General features: G+C 46.3%; 1 protein-coding gene across 1 annotated transcript in view; it reads left to right on the top strand.

Moving 5' to 3' along the window:
* The first annotated feature begins 586 nt into the window (after positions 1-586).
* Positions 587-12033, top strand: part of LOC118389608 (R3H domain-containing protein 2) — a 126355-nt gene continuing 114908 nt past the window's right edge. Inside the window, 1 exon segment of the mRNA XM_052528625.1 lies at positions 587-1332. The gene's annotated coding sequence lies outside the window, so the exon portion shown is untranslated.

Genomic DNA, 12033 nt, shown 5'->3' with positions numbered 1-12033 from the left:
GTCTGAGAGATTTGCGCAGTTATCAAAACATCACCACAGGGTAAGCCTACACAAAACAGCCTATGAAGTAAAAATAAAACAATTTCCAGGTTTTGCATCTAGGTTTTATGGGTATTATGACTCATACTGTGGAACTCAATACATGATTTTACTCCACTCAAGTCAACAAGGGTAATTTTCCTAAATAAAAATTGTGTGATGTGCTTCAGCTGCCCAAAGTGTTGAAAAATATAGACTAGTAAAAGCAGTACAAGTAATGCTCTTTTGTTGAAGTAGGATAGTATTCTTCAGTGGAATAATGCCAGTAGACGTAATGTAGCTAGTTCAAATGCAGTCCATGATCTTAAGTGCAACATTTTGTACGAATTGGATTGTAACATTTCATACAAATTGCAAAAGAAAATGTACACAATTGGATGACATGGTACACAAAAACCGGGGACCCGTTATGACTCATTAGTACCACTTTCAAAGCTACTGCCTGAAAAAATCAAATAATAATAATAATAATTGTGGAGCGTCACTTTAATCTTGAAGTAATTCACACAAATTATTATTTGTTTTTGTTGGAACTAAGTCGCTCTGCTAAATGACTTAAATGTAATGTAACTAATCTGAAGAACTGTGAGGTGACGTAAAGCACGGAGATGCGCGAAAACAGTGATGCTGACACGCAGAAATCTGGAGGCGTGTCGCGTTTTTTTTTGTTGTTTATTTTGTATTTTCTTTAATAAAGCTTAATTAAGATTGAAGTTATTTTAGGTTTTAGTTATTTTGCTGTATGCTTTATCTCTGATTTTGTCTTTGGTTGGGCCTTCATTGCTTCGTGTACCTCGTTTCACGCGTTGCTGTTTTGAGTCGACAGCGTTTGACAGTCGCTCTCACGGTGAGCCAAGTAGCGTTTGGTTAGCCATCGAGCTAGCTCGCCCTCTAGTTCCCCGTGTATTGCTAGCTACCGTTATTAGTAACGGGTAAGCCATTCGGAGGAGTGGTTGACAAGAGGTAGCTAACGTTAGCGCGAAAAACCGCATATCTGCATTTCGTCTATGGGCTCATGATAACAGGTGTTGTAGCTAGTTAGCTAGTTGAATGAGCAGCTGTGAACTGACACCTGGTTGACAGCTACAGACGGAAGAAAAGGCTAAACTTGCTTGCTGCGTATTGTTGTCAGTGTGAGCTGTCCATATTAAACCGTCGGGAACTTGGCACCGGCAGCTGTTCGCCTGTCTGTGTACAAAGCAGTCGGGCACCGTTAGCTGCCTTTCGACTCGAAACAACCCCTCGTCAAAAAAATAAGAAGCTTTCATCTAGAGAAGACTCACTCTCTTAACGGTAAGCGAGAGGTTTTAAATATTCTACCAAACCACCGAGAGATCAGCTATTCTACCTACACAACATTGAACCGAAGGCTTTTTACATTTTTTATTTATTTTTATTTCACCTTTATTTTAACCAGGTAGGCAAGTTGAGAACAAGTTCTCATTTACAACTGCGACCTGGCCAAGATGGCCTTGATCTGAAGCATTTCAGAGGATTCTCAATGAATTGTGAATAAAAGCAGCACAAAACAACAACAACATTACCACTCACTCATTGTTTTGATGTTGGGTAAACATCACCAACAACAATGCAACAGGATACTTACTGTCTTCTGGTCTCAGTGTTGAGGAGTTGTGAACTACATGTAATTCAACTAGTAATGTAACTAACTATACTGAACAAAAAAAAAATGTAAATACAACAATTTCAAAGATTTTACTGACGTACAGTTCATAGCAGTCAATTGAAATAAAGTTATTAGGCCCTAATCTGTGGATTTCACATGACTGGGGCAGGGGTGCAGCCATGGGTGGGCCTGGCTGTCAAGTGGGCGGGCCTATGCCCTCCCACCCAGTGGGGAGCCAGGCCCAGCCAATCAGAATGAGGTTTTCCCACAAAATAACTTTATTACAGACAGAAACACTCAGACGAGGCTGCAGATGAATAGGCTGGATGTGGAGGTCCTGGGCTGGTGTGGTCTGTGGTTGTGAGGCCGGTTGAACATACTGCCAATTTCTCTATAACGACGTTGAAGGCATCTTACCTTCTTGGGTACATTGTTCCTGTACCCAAGAAGGCAAAGATAACTGAACTAAATGACTACCGCCCCGTAGCACTCACTACTGTCATCACGAAGTGCTTTGAGAGGCAAGTCAAGGATCGTATCACCGCCACCCTAGACCCACTTCAGTTTGCATACTGCCCCAACAGGTTCACAGATGAAGCAATCGCCATCACACTGGCCTATTCCATCTGGACAAGAGGAATACCTATTTAAGAATGCTGTTAATTGACTACAGCTCAGCATTCAACACCATAGTACCCTTCAAGTTCATCATCAGGCTGGAGGCCCTGGGTTTGAACCCCTCCCTGTGCAAACTGGGTCGTGGACTTTCTGACGGGCCGCCCCTAGGTGGTGAAGGTAGGAAACAACATCTCCACTTTACTGACCCTCAACACAGGAGCCCCACAAGGGTGTGTGCTCAGCCCTCTCCTGTACTCCCTGTTCCACCCATGACTGCGTGGCTATGCACGCCTCCAACTCAATCATCAAGTTTGCAGATGACACAGCAGTAGTGGGCTTGATTACCAACAACGACGAGACAGCCTACAGGGAGGAGGTGAGGGCACTCGGAGTGTGGTGTCAGGAAAACAACCTCTCACTCAACGCCAATAAAATAAAGATGATCATGGACTTGAAACAGCAGAGGGAGCAGCCCCGCATCCACATCAAAGGGTCAGCAGTGGAGAAGGTGGAAAGTTTTAAGTTCCTGGGCGTACACATCACAGACAAACTGAAATGGTCCACCCACACAGACAGTGTGTTGAACCTCAGGTTTGCTGAAGAAATGTGGCTTGTCACCTAAAACCCTGACAATTTTACAGATGCACAATCGAGTGCATCCTGTCGGGCTGCATCACTGATACGGCAACTTTACCGCCCACAACCGTAAGGCTCTCCAGAGGGTGGTGAGGTATGCACAAAGCATCACCGGGGGCAAACTACCTGCCCTCCAGGACACCTACACCACCCGATGTTACAGGAAGGCCATGAAGATCATAAAGGACAACAATCACCCGAGCCACTGCCAGTTCACCCCGCTATCATCCAGAAGGCGAGGTCAGTACAGGTGCATCAAAGCGGGGACCGAGAGACTGAGAAACAGCTTCTATCTCAAGGCCATCAGACTGTTAAACAGCAATCACTAACTCAGAGAGGCTGCTGCCTACATTGAGACCCGATCGCTAGTCACTTTAAAAAACGGCACTTTTAATAATGCCACTTTTTAATAATGTTTACATGTCTTACATTACACATATCACATGGATATACTGTATTTTATACCATCTAATGCATCTTGCCTATGCCGCTCGGCCATCGCTCATCCATATATTTATATGTACATATTCTTATTCCATCCCTTTAGATTTGTGTGTATTAGGTAGTTGTTGGGAATTGTTAGATATTACTGCACTGTTGGAACTAGAAGAACAAGTATTTCGCTGCACTTGCATTAACATCTGCTAACCATGTGTATGTGACCAATAAAATTTGATTTCAATTGCACTTGAGACATCTGTGGCATTGTGTTCTGTGATAAAACTGCACATTTTAAAGTGGACTTTTGTTGTCCCCAGCACAAGGTGCACCTGTGTAATGGTCATGCTGTTTAATCAGTTTCTTGATATGGCACACCTGTCAGGTAGATGGATTGTCTTGGCAAAGGAAAAATGCTCACTAACAGGGATGTAAACGTATTTGTGCACAATTTGAGAGAAGTAATATGTTTGTGCATATGGAACATTTCTGGGATCTTTTATTTCAGCTTGTGAAACATGGAACCAACACTTTACATTTTATATTTTTGTTCAGTGTTCATTTTGTAGTAACTTGGACTGGTGGTAGTTGAACTAAATTCAAACTTGGTAGTATTTTCAGTAGTACATTTTTTTGCTGTGTAGCTAAGTACTGGAACCAAAGACTACTTTGTTTTTTGTGTACAAAAATTGACATTTTTACAAGTTTCAAACTGACAGCGACTTGATGCAGTTCTCCCACCCCAACGCTCTACCCGCTAGGCTACCTGCTGCGTATGCCTGGATAGATGCTGCCTAGTTCTCTAATTCTAAACTGCAGTCAGGTTGTTGTGGAAAGGCTAATGTGGTTTTAGAGAATAAACTTGGCGCTTTTTTTTTCTCTCGTCCACCTCAGCTATTGGACTGGTGTCAATAGCCTAACTAGTCTTGGTTTATCAACATTAAACTCTTATGGAAATGTGCTGTTTCTCTAGTCAAGTTGGACTTACTTTAGCCTGTTTTTTTATTTTGAATTGGAAAATGATAGAAATGATCATACGTTTTGTTCCCTTGATGATGATTTTTTTAAACTGAAGGGTTTACGGACTAGATGACACAGAACATTGAAAGGCCTATATAGATGGAAGTCGTATATAGTATTGGAACAAATCAATTTGTGTATTAAAGTATTCAAAAGTTTAGTATTTAGTCCCATATTCCTAGCATGCAACCTCAGCGTAATTATATAATTTCAAATCCAAAGTGCTGGAATACAGAGCCAAAATAACACACACATGGTTACTGTCCCAATACTTCTGGAGCTCACTGTTTAGGCGGCAGTCAATTTTATTTTATTTTTTTATTTATTTATTTCACCTTTATTTAACCAGGTAGGCTAGTTGAGAACAAGTTCTCATTTGCAACTGCGACCTGGCCAAGATAAAGCAAACTCTCCTTCCAGACTCACATCAAACATCTCCAATCAAAAATCAAATCCAGAGTCGGCTTTCTATTCCGCAACAAAGCCTCCTTCACTCACGCTGCCAAGCTTACCCTAGTAAAACTGACTATCCTACCGATCCTCGACTTCGGCGATGTCATCTACAAAATGGCTTCCAACACTCTACTCAGCAAACTGGATGCAGTCTATCACAGTGCCATCCGTTTTGTCACTAAAGCACCTTATACCACCCACCACTGCGACTTGTATGCTCTAGTCGGCTGGCCCTCACTACATATTCGTCGCCAGACCCACTGGCTCCAGGTCATTTACAAGTCCATGCTAGGTAAAGCTCCGCCTTATCTCAGTTCACTGGTCACGATGGCAACACCCATCCGTAGCACGCGCTCCAGCAGGTGTATCTCACTGATCATCCCTAAAGCCAACACCTCATTTGGCCGCCTTTCGTTCCAGTACTCTGCTGCCTGTGACTGGAACGAATTGCAAAAATCGCTGAAGTTGGAGACTTTTATCTCCCTCACCAACTTCAAACATCAGCTATCCGAGCAGCTAACCGATCGCTGCAGCTGTACATAGTCTATAGGTAAATAGCTCACCCTTTTTCACCTACCTCATTCCCATACTGTTTTTATACTGTTTTTATTTATTTACTTTTCTGCTCTTTTGCACACCAATATCTCTACCTGTACATGCCCATCTGATCATTTATCACTCCAGTGTTAATCTGCAAAATTGTATTATTCGCCTACCTCCTCATGCCTTTTGCACACATTGTATATAGACTGCCCATTTTTTCTACTGTGTTATTGACTTGCTAATTGTTTACTCCATGTGTAACTCTGTGTTGTCTGTTCACACTGCTATGCGTTATCTTGGCCAGGTCGCAGTTGCAAATGAGAACTTGTTCTCAACTAGCCTACCTGGTTAAATAAAGGTGAAATAAAAAAATAAAATAAAAAATAGCAGTGTGAACAGACAACACAGAGTTACACATGGAGTAAAAAATTAACAAGTCGATTAGGCGGCGGCAGTCGATTAGGCGGCGGCAGTCGATTAGGCTATCCCTATCTCTCCATCAGTTTGTCTACCTGAGATCTGCTTCTGTATCTGTGTGTTTTTTAGCATTAGCAGTATTAGCATTAGCAGTATTAGCATTAGCAGTATTAGCATCAGCAGCATTAGCATCAGCAGCATTAGCAGCAGTAGCAGCTTTAGCATTAGCATTAGCATTAGCAGCAGCAGCTTCAGCATTAGCAGTATTAGCAGCAGCAGTATTAGCAGCTGCAGTATTAGCATCAGCAGCATTAGCAGCAGCCGTTTTAGCAGCAGCAGCATTAGCAGCAGCTTTAGCATCATCAGCATTAGCAGCAGCATTAGCAGCAGCAGCATTAGCATTAGCAGTATTAGCAGCAGCAGTATTAGCAGCTGCAGTATTAGCATCAGCAGCATTGGCAGCAGCATTAGCAGCAGCTTTAGCATCAGCAGTTTTAGCATCAGCAGCATTAGCATCAGCAGCATTAGCAGCAGCAGCATTAGCATCAGCAGCATTAGCAGCAGCAGCTTCAGCATTAGCAGTATTAGCAGCAGCAGTATTAGCAGCTGCAGTATTAGCATCTGCAGCATTAGCAGCAGCAGTTTTAGCAGCAGCAGCATTAGCAGCAGCTTTAGCATCAGCAGCATTAGCAGCAACAGCATTAGCAGCAGCATTAGCAGCAGCAGCAGCAGCATTAGCAGTATTAGCAGCAGTATTAGCAGCTGCAGTATTAGCATCAGCAGCATTAGCAGCAGCATTAGCAGCAAAATTAGCAGCAGCTTTAGCATCAGCAGCATTAGCATCAGCAGCATTAGCAGCAAAATTAGCAGCAGCTTTAGCATCAGCAGCATTAGCATCAGCAGCATTAGCATCAGCAGCATTCACAGCAGCAGCATTCACAGCAGCAGCATTAGCAGCAGCAGCATTAGCAGCAGCAGCATTAGCAGCAGCAGCATTAGCAGCAGCAGCAGTAGCAACAGCAGTAGTAGCAGCAGCAGCATTAGCAGCATCAGCAGCATTAGCAGCAGCTTTAGCATCAGCAGCATTAGCAGCCAGAGTTGCTTTCTCTAGAGAGATTTGAGGAGTTATTTATAGATCTCTGCCTAAGCACAGAGCTGAGGTACTACTGCTGCTGCTTCCCTCTTCCTCTCTTTCTCATGCATTCTTGCTCTCCCATCACTCTTTCTCCCTACTCTGCCCCTATTCTCTCTCCTCGCTATCCTCCTTGCTGTCTCTCCCCCCACTGTTTGTGAATAATTGATCAGAACTGGAGGGAAGAGGTGACTGGTTCCATGTTCCTGGGTCCAGGCTTACATTGTGTGTGCGTGTGGTGTTTATTTGGCTACCCATTTAAAAAAAAAAACAAAAAAAAACATGAGAAGTAGCAAAACACAGTCACATTTAAAATGCAACAATATAGAAACAATGCACTGTGTGTGTGTGTTGATTGCATGGCTGTGTCTGTCTATTACTGTCACTGCTGTGAAGGAGAGCATAAAGGCAGCGAGACATTCACTGAGACATTTACATTACATTTACATTTACATTTAAGTCATTTAGCAGACGCTCTTATCCAGAGCGACTTACAAATTGGTGCATTCACCTTATGACATCCAGTGGAACAGCCACTTTACAATAGTGCATCTAAATCTTTTAGGGGGGGTGAGAAGGATTACTTATCCTATCCTAGGTATTCCTTAAAGAGGTGGGGTTTCAGGTGTCTCCGGAAGGTGGTGATTGACTCCGCTGTCCTGGCGTCGTGAGGAGTTTGTTCCACCATTGGGGGCCAGGCCAGAGGTGGATGAACGCAGTGCCCTTGTTTGGGTGTAGGGCCTGATCAGAGCCTGGAGGTACTGAGGTGCCGTTCCCCTCACAGCTCCGTAGGCAAGCACCATGGTCTTGTAGCGGATTACGAGCTTCAACTGGAAGCCAGTGGAGAGAGCGGAGGAGCGGGGTGACGTGAGAGAACTTGGGAAGGTTGAACACCAGATGGGCTGCGGCGTTCTGGATGAGTTGTAGGGTTTAATGGCACAGGCAGGGGAGCCCAGCCAACAGCGAGTTGCAGTAATCCAGACGGGAGATGACAAGTGCCTGGATTAGGACCTGCGCCGCTTCCTGTGTGAGGCAGGGTCGTACTCTGCGGATGTTGTAGAGCATGAACCTACAGGAACGGGCCACCGCCTTGATGTTAGTTGAGAACGACAGGGTGTTGTCCAGGATCACGCCAAGGTTCTTAGCGCTCTGGGAGGAGGACACAATGGAGTTGTCAACCGTGATGGCGAGATCATGGAACGGGCAGTCCTTCCCCGGGAGGAAGAGGAGCTCCGTCTTGCCGAGGTTCAGCTTGAGGTGGTGATCCATCATCCACACTGATATGTCTGCCAGACATGCAGAGATGCGATTCGCCACCTGGTCATCAGAAGGGGGAAAGGAGAAGATTAATTGTGTGTCGTCTGCATTGCAATGATAGGAGAGACCATGTGAGGTTATGACAGTGCCAAGTGACTTGGTGTATAGCGAGAATAGGAGAGGGCCTAGAACAGAGCCCTGGGGGACACCAGTGGTGAGAGCGCGTGGTGAGGAGACAGATTCTCGCCACGCCACCTGGTAGGAGCGACCTGTCAGGTAGGACGCAATCAAGCGTGGGCCGCGCCGGAGATGCCCAACTCGGAGAGGGTGGAGAGGAGGATCTGATGGTTCACAGTATCGAAGGCAGCCGATAGGTCTAGAAGGATGAGAGCAGAGGGAGAGAGAGTTAGCTTTAGCAGTGCGGAGCGCCTCCGTGATGCAGAGAAGAGCAGTCTCAGTTGAATGACTAGTCTTGAAACCTGACTGATTTGGATCAAGAAGGTCATTCTGAGAGAGATAGCGGTAGAGCTGGCCAAGGACGGCACGCTCAAGAGTTTTGGAGAGAAAAGAAAGAAGGGATACTGGTCTGTAGTTGTTGACATCGGAGGGATCAAGTGTAGGTTTTTTCAGAAGGGGTGCAACTCTCGCTCTCTTGAAGACGGAAGGGACGTAGCCAGCGGTCAGGGATGAGTTGATGAGCGAGGTGAGGTAAGGGAGAAGGTCTCCGGAAATGGTCTGGAGAAGAGAGGAGGGGATAGGGTCAAGCGGGCAGGTTGTTGGGCGGCCGGCCGTCACAAGACGCGAGATTTCATCTGAGAGAGAGGGGAGAAAGAGGTCAGAGCACAGGGTAGGGCAGTGTGAGCAGAACCAGCGGTGTCGTTTGACTTAGCAAACGAGGATCGGATGTCGTCGACCTTCTTTTCAAAATGGTTGACGAAGTCATCTGCAGAGAGGGGGGAGGGGGGATTCAGGAGGGAGGAGAAGGTGGCAAAGAGCTTCCTAGGGTTAGAGGCAGATGCTTGGAATTTAGAGTGGTAGAAAGTGGCTTTAGCAGCAGAGACAGAGGAGGAAAATGTAGAGAGGAGGGAGTGAAAGGATGCCAGGTCCGCAGGGAGGCGAGTTTTCCTGCATTTCCGCTCGGCTGCCCGGAGCCCTGTTCTGTGAGCTCGCAATGAGTCGTCGAGCCACGGAGCGGGAGGGGAGGACCGAACCGGCCTTGAAATGAAATGAAAATGTGATACTACCTGTGGAGCGAAGCGGAATGCGACCGGGTTGTTGAGTGCAGAAGTTATATTCGGTAGACGTTGGCTAGCTGTTAGCTGTTAGCTGTTAGCTGTTAGCTAGCTAGCAGTGTCTCCTACGTTAAGGAGGACAAATAGCTGGCTAGCTAACCTCGGTAAATTAAGATAATCACTCTAAGACTACACACTCTAGACTACACAATTATCTTGGATACGAAGACAGCAAAGACAACTATGTAGCTAGCTAACACTACACTAATCAAGTCGTTCAGTTGAGTGTAATAGTTTCTACAGTGCTGCTATACGGTGGACGTTAGCTATGTGGCTAGCTGCTGGGCAGTAGACTACGTTAGGACGACGAAATACGATAATTACGCAATTATCTTTGATACAAAGACGGCTATGTAGCTAGCTAAGAAGAAATTGCTAAGATTAGACAAATCAAACCGTTGTACTATAATGAAATGTAATGAAAAGTAATACTACCTGCGGACCGAAGTGCGAATGCGACCGCTCGCTCCAACCCGCTCCAATCCAAGACCAGACGTGATGGATTGAGGGAGATGAACTGCACACTAACACATCTGCTGCCATGGTGTCCCCGAATTGCCATCATCAATGACCAAAGCAAGGCATTTACCAAAAGCCCTAGTTGGTGGTTGAAAGCCAACTAGGCCCATCTCACACTCTGATCTTCAGGTTACGTTATGCCCTGGCCTTCAATGCATACAACTATTTTCTGCACTCAAAACTACTTTTTTACTCTGTGTTTCATAATGGTTGTATGGCTCCCTAATGACAGGGTTTCTCCTTAAAGCTGTGTATCTATCAGCCCCTGTTAATATTAACCAATAAGCATAGTGTTTTTGTTGAGAAGACCGATTTTTCGGGATGTTTCATAGCCTGATAAACACTGCTGAAGCTCGGCCACCTTCCATCGCAGATTGGTGTCAATAGACTCTTAAGGAACATGCGGTGCTGTGGCAGGGGCTTGTTGCAGTTTGGGCTTGTTGCAGTGCTGAGGTGCTGCGCCGTGGGCTTGTTGCAGTTTGTGCTTGTTGCCGTGCTGCGGGTTTGTGCTTGTTGCCGTGCTGCGGTGCTGCGCCGTGGGCTTGTTGCAGTTTGGGCTTGTTGCCGTGCTGCGGCTTGTTGCCGTGTTGCAGTTTGGGCTTGTTGCAGTGCTGAGGTGCTGCTGTGTGGGCTTGTTGCAGTTTGGGCTTGTTGCAGTTTGGGCTTGTTGCCGTGCTGCGGTTGTTGCAGTGTGGGCTTGTTGCGGTGCTGTGGCAGGGGCTTGTTGCAGTGTGGGCTTGTTGCGGTGCTGTGGCAGGGGCTTGTTGCAGTTTGGGCTTGTTGCAGTGCTGCGGTGTGGGCTTGTTGCAGTGTGGGCTTGTTGCGGTGCTGTGGCAGGGGCTTGTTTCAGTGAGGGCTTGTTGCGGTGCTGTGGCAGGTGCTTGTTGCAGTGCTGAGGTGCTGCGGTGTGTGCTTGTTGCAGTTTGGGCTTGTTGCTGTTTGGGCTTGTTGCCGTGCTGCGGCTTATTGCAGTTTGGGCTTGTTTCAATGCTGAGGTGCTGCTGTGTGGGCTTGTTGCAGTGCTGCGGCTTGTTGCAGTGCTGAGGTGCTGCGACGTGGGCTTGTTGCAGTGCTGCGGCAGGGGCTTGTTGCAGTGCTGTGGCAGGGGCTTGTTGCATTGTGGGCTTGTTGCAGTGCTGTGGCAGGGGCTTGTTGCAGTGCTGCGGCAGGGGCTTGTTGCAGTGTGGGCTTGTTGCAGTGCTGTGGCAGGGGCTTGTTGCAGTTTGGGCTTGCTGAGGTGCTGCTGTGTGGGCTTGTTGCGGTGCTGTGGCAGGGGCTTGTTGCAGTGAGGGCTTGTTGCAGTGAGGGCTTGTTCATCTTTAGGGAATGATCTTTTCCCCCACTAATCAGGTGTCTTGCTTGTTTTTCTAGCATGGTTTGTTTTTATCAGAGATGGAGGGAGGGAGAGGTCTCTGCTGTGCTTCATTCAGAAAAAGGAAGTGGAGTCGAGGTGTCCTTCCTTCCTCTCGTTTACAAAACCCTCGCAGCGATATAGAAAAGAGTAGATACGAAGTGTACAGCTCGCTAGGACAGTGGCTGACAGTGGTCCCAGACACTAAAATAAGCTTCAGCTAGCAGTAGCTAGTTAGCTTACAGTGGAGAATGGAATCTCCTCTCTCTGCTGATGGCTATCATTGATTTATGTGGATAGGTCTTTCCCATGTACACTCTCTCTCTACCTCTACCTCTCTCTCTCTCTCTCTCTCTCTCTCTCTCTCTCTCTCTCTCTCTCTCTCTCTCTCTCTCTCTCTCTCTCTCTCTCTCTCTCTCTCTCTCTCTCTCTAGTTTACTGTGACTTCCACAGCAGCAGCTAGTTAGCTGACAGTGGAGGATAGAATCTCTCCTCTCTCTCTCTCTCTCTCTCTCTCTCTCTCTCTCTCTCTCTTTCTCACTAGTTTACTGTGACTTCCACAGCAGCAGCTACAGTAGAACAGAGCTTTACCTCTTTGTCTCTCAGACACCAGATCCTTCCTACGTCCTGCAAAACCATCTCTGCATGGGATCTGCACAACTCTAAACACAGTAAGCTGCGTGTGTGTGTG

Source organism: Oncorhynchus keta, chromosome 10 (genome assembly GCF_023373465.1).
Source record: "Oncorhynchus keta strain PuntledgeMale-10-30-2019 chromosome 10, Oket_V2, whole genome shotgun sequence".
Classification (NCBI taxonomy): domain Eukaryota; kingdom Metazoa; phylum Chordata; class Actinopteri; order Salmoniformes; family Salmonidae; genus Oncorhynchus; species Oncorhynchus keta.
This window is presented reverse-complemented; position numbering and strand designations above follow the sequence as displayed.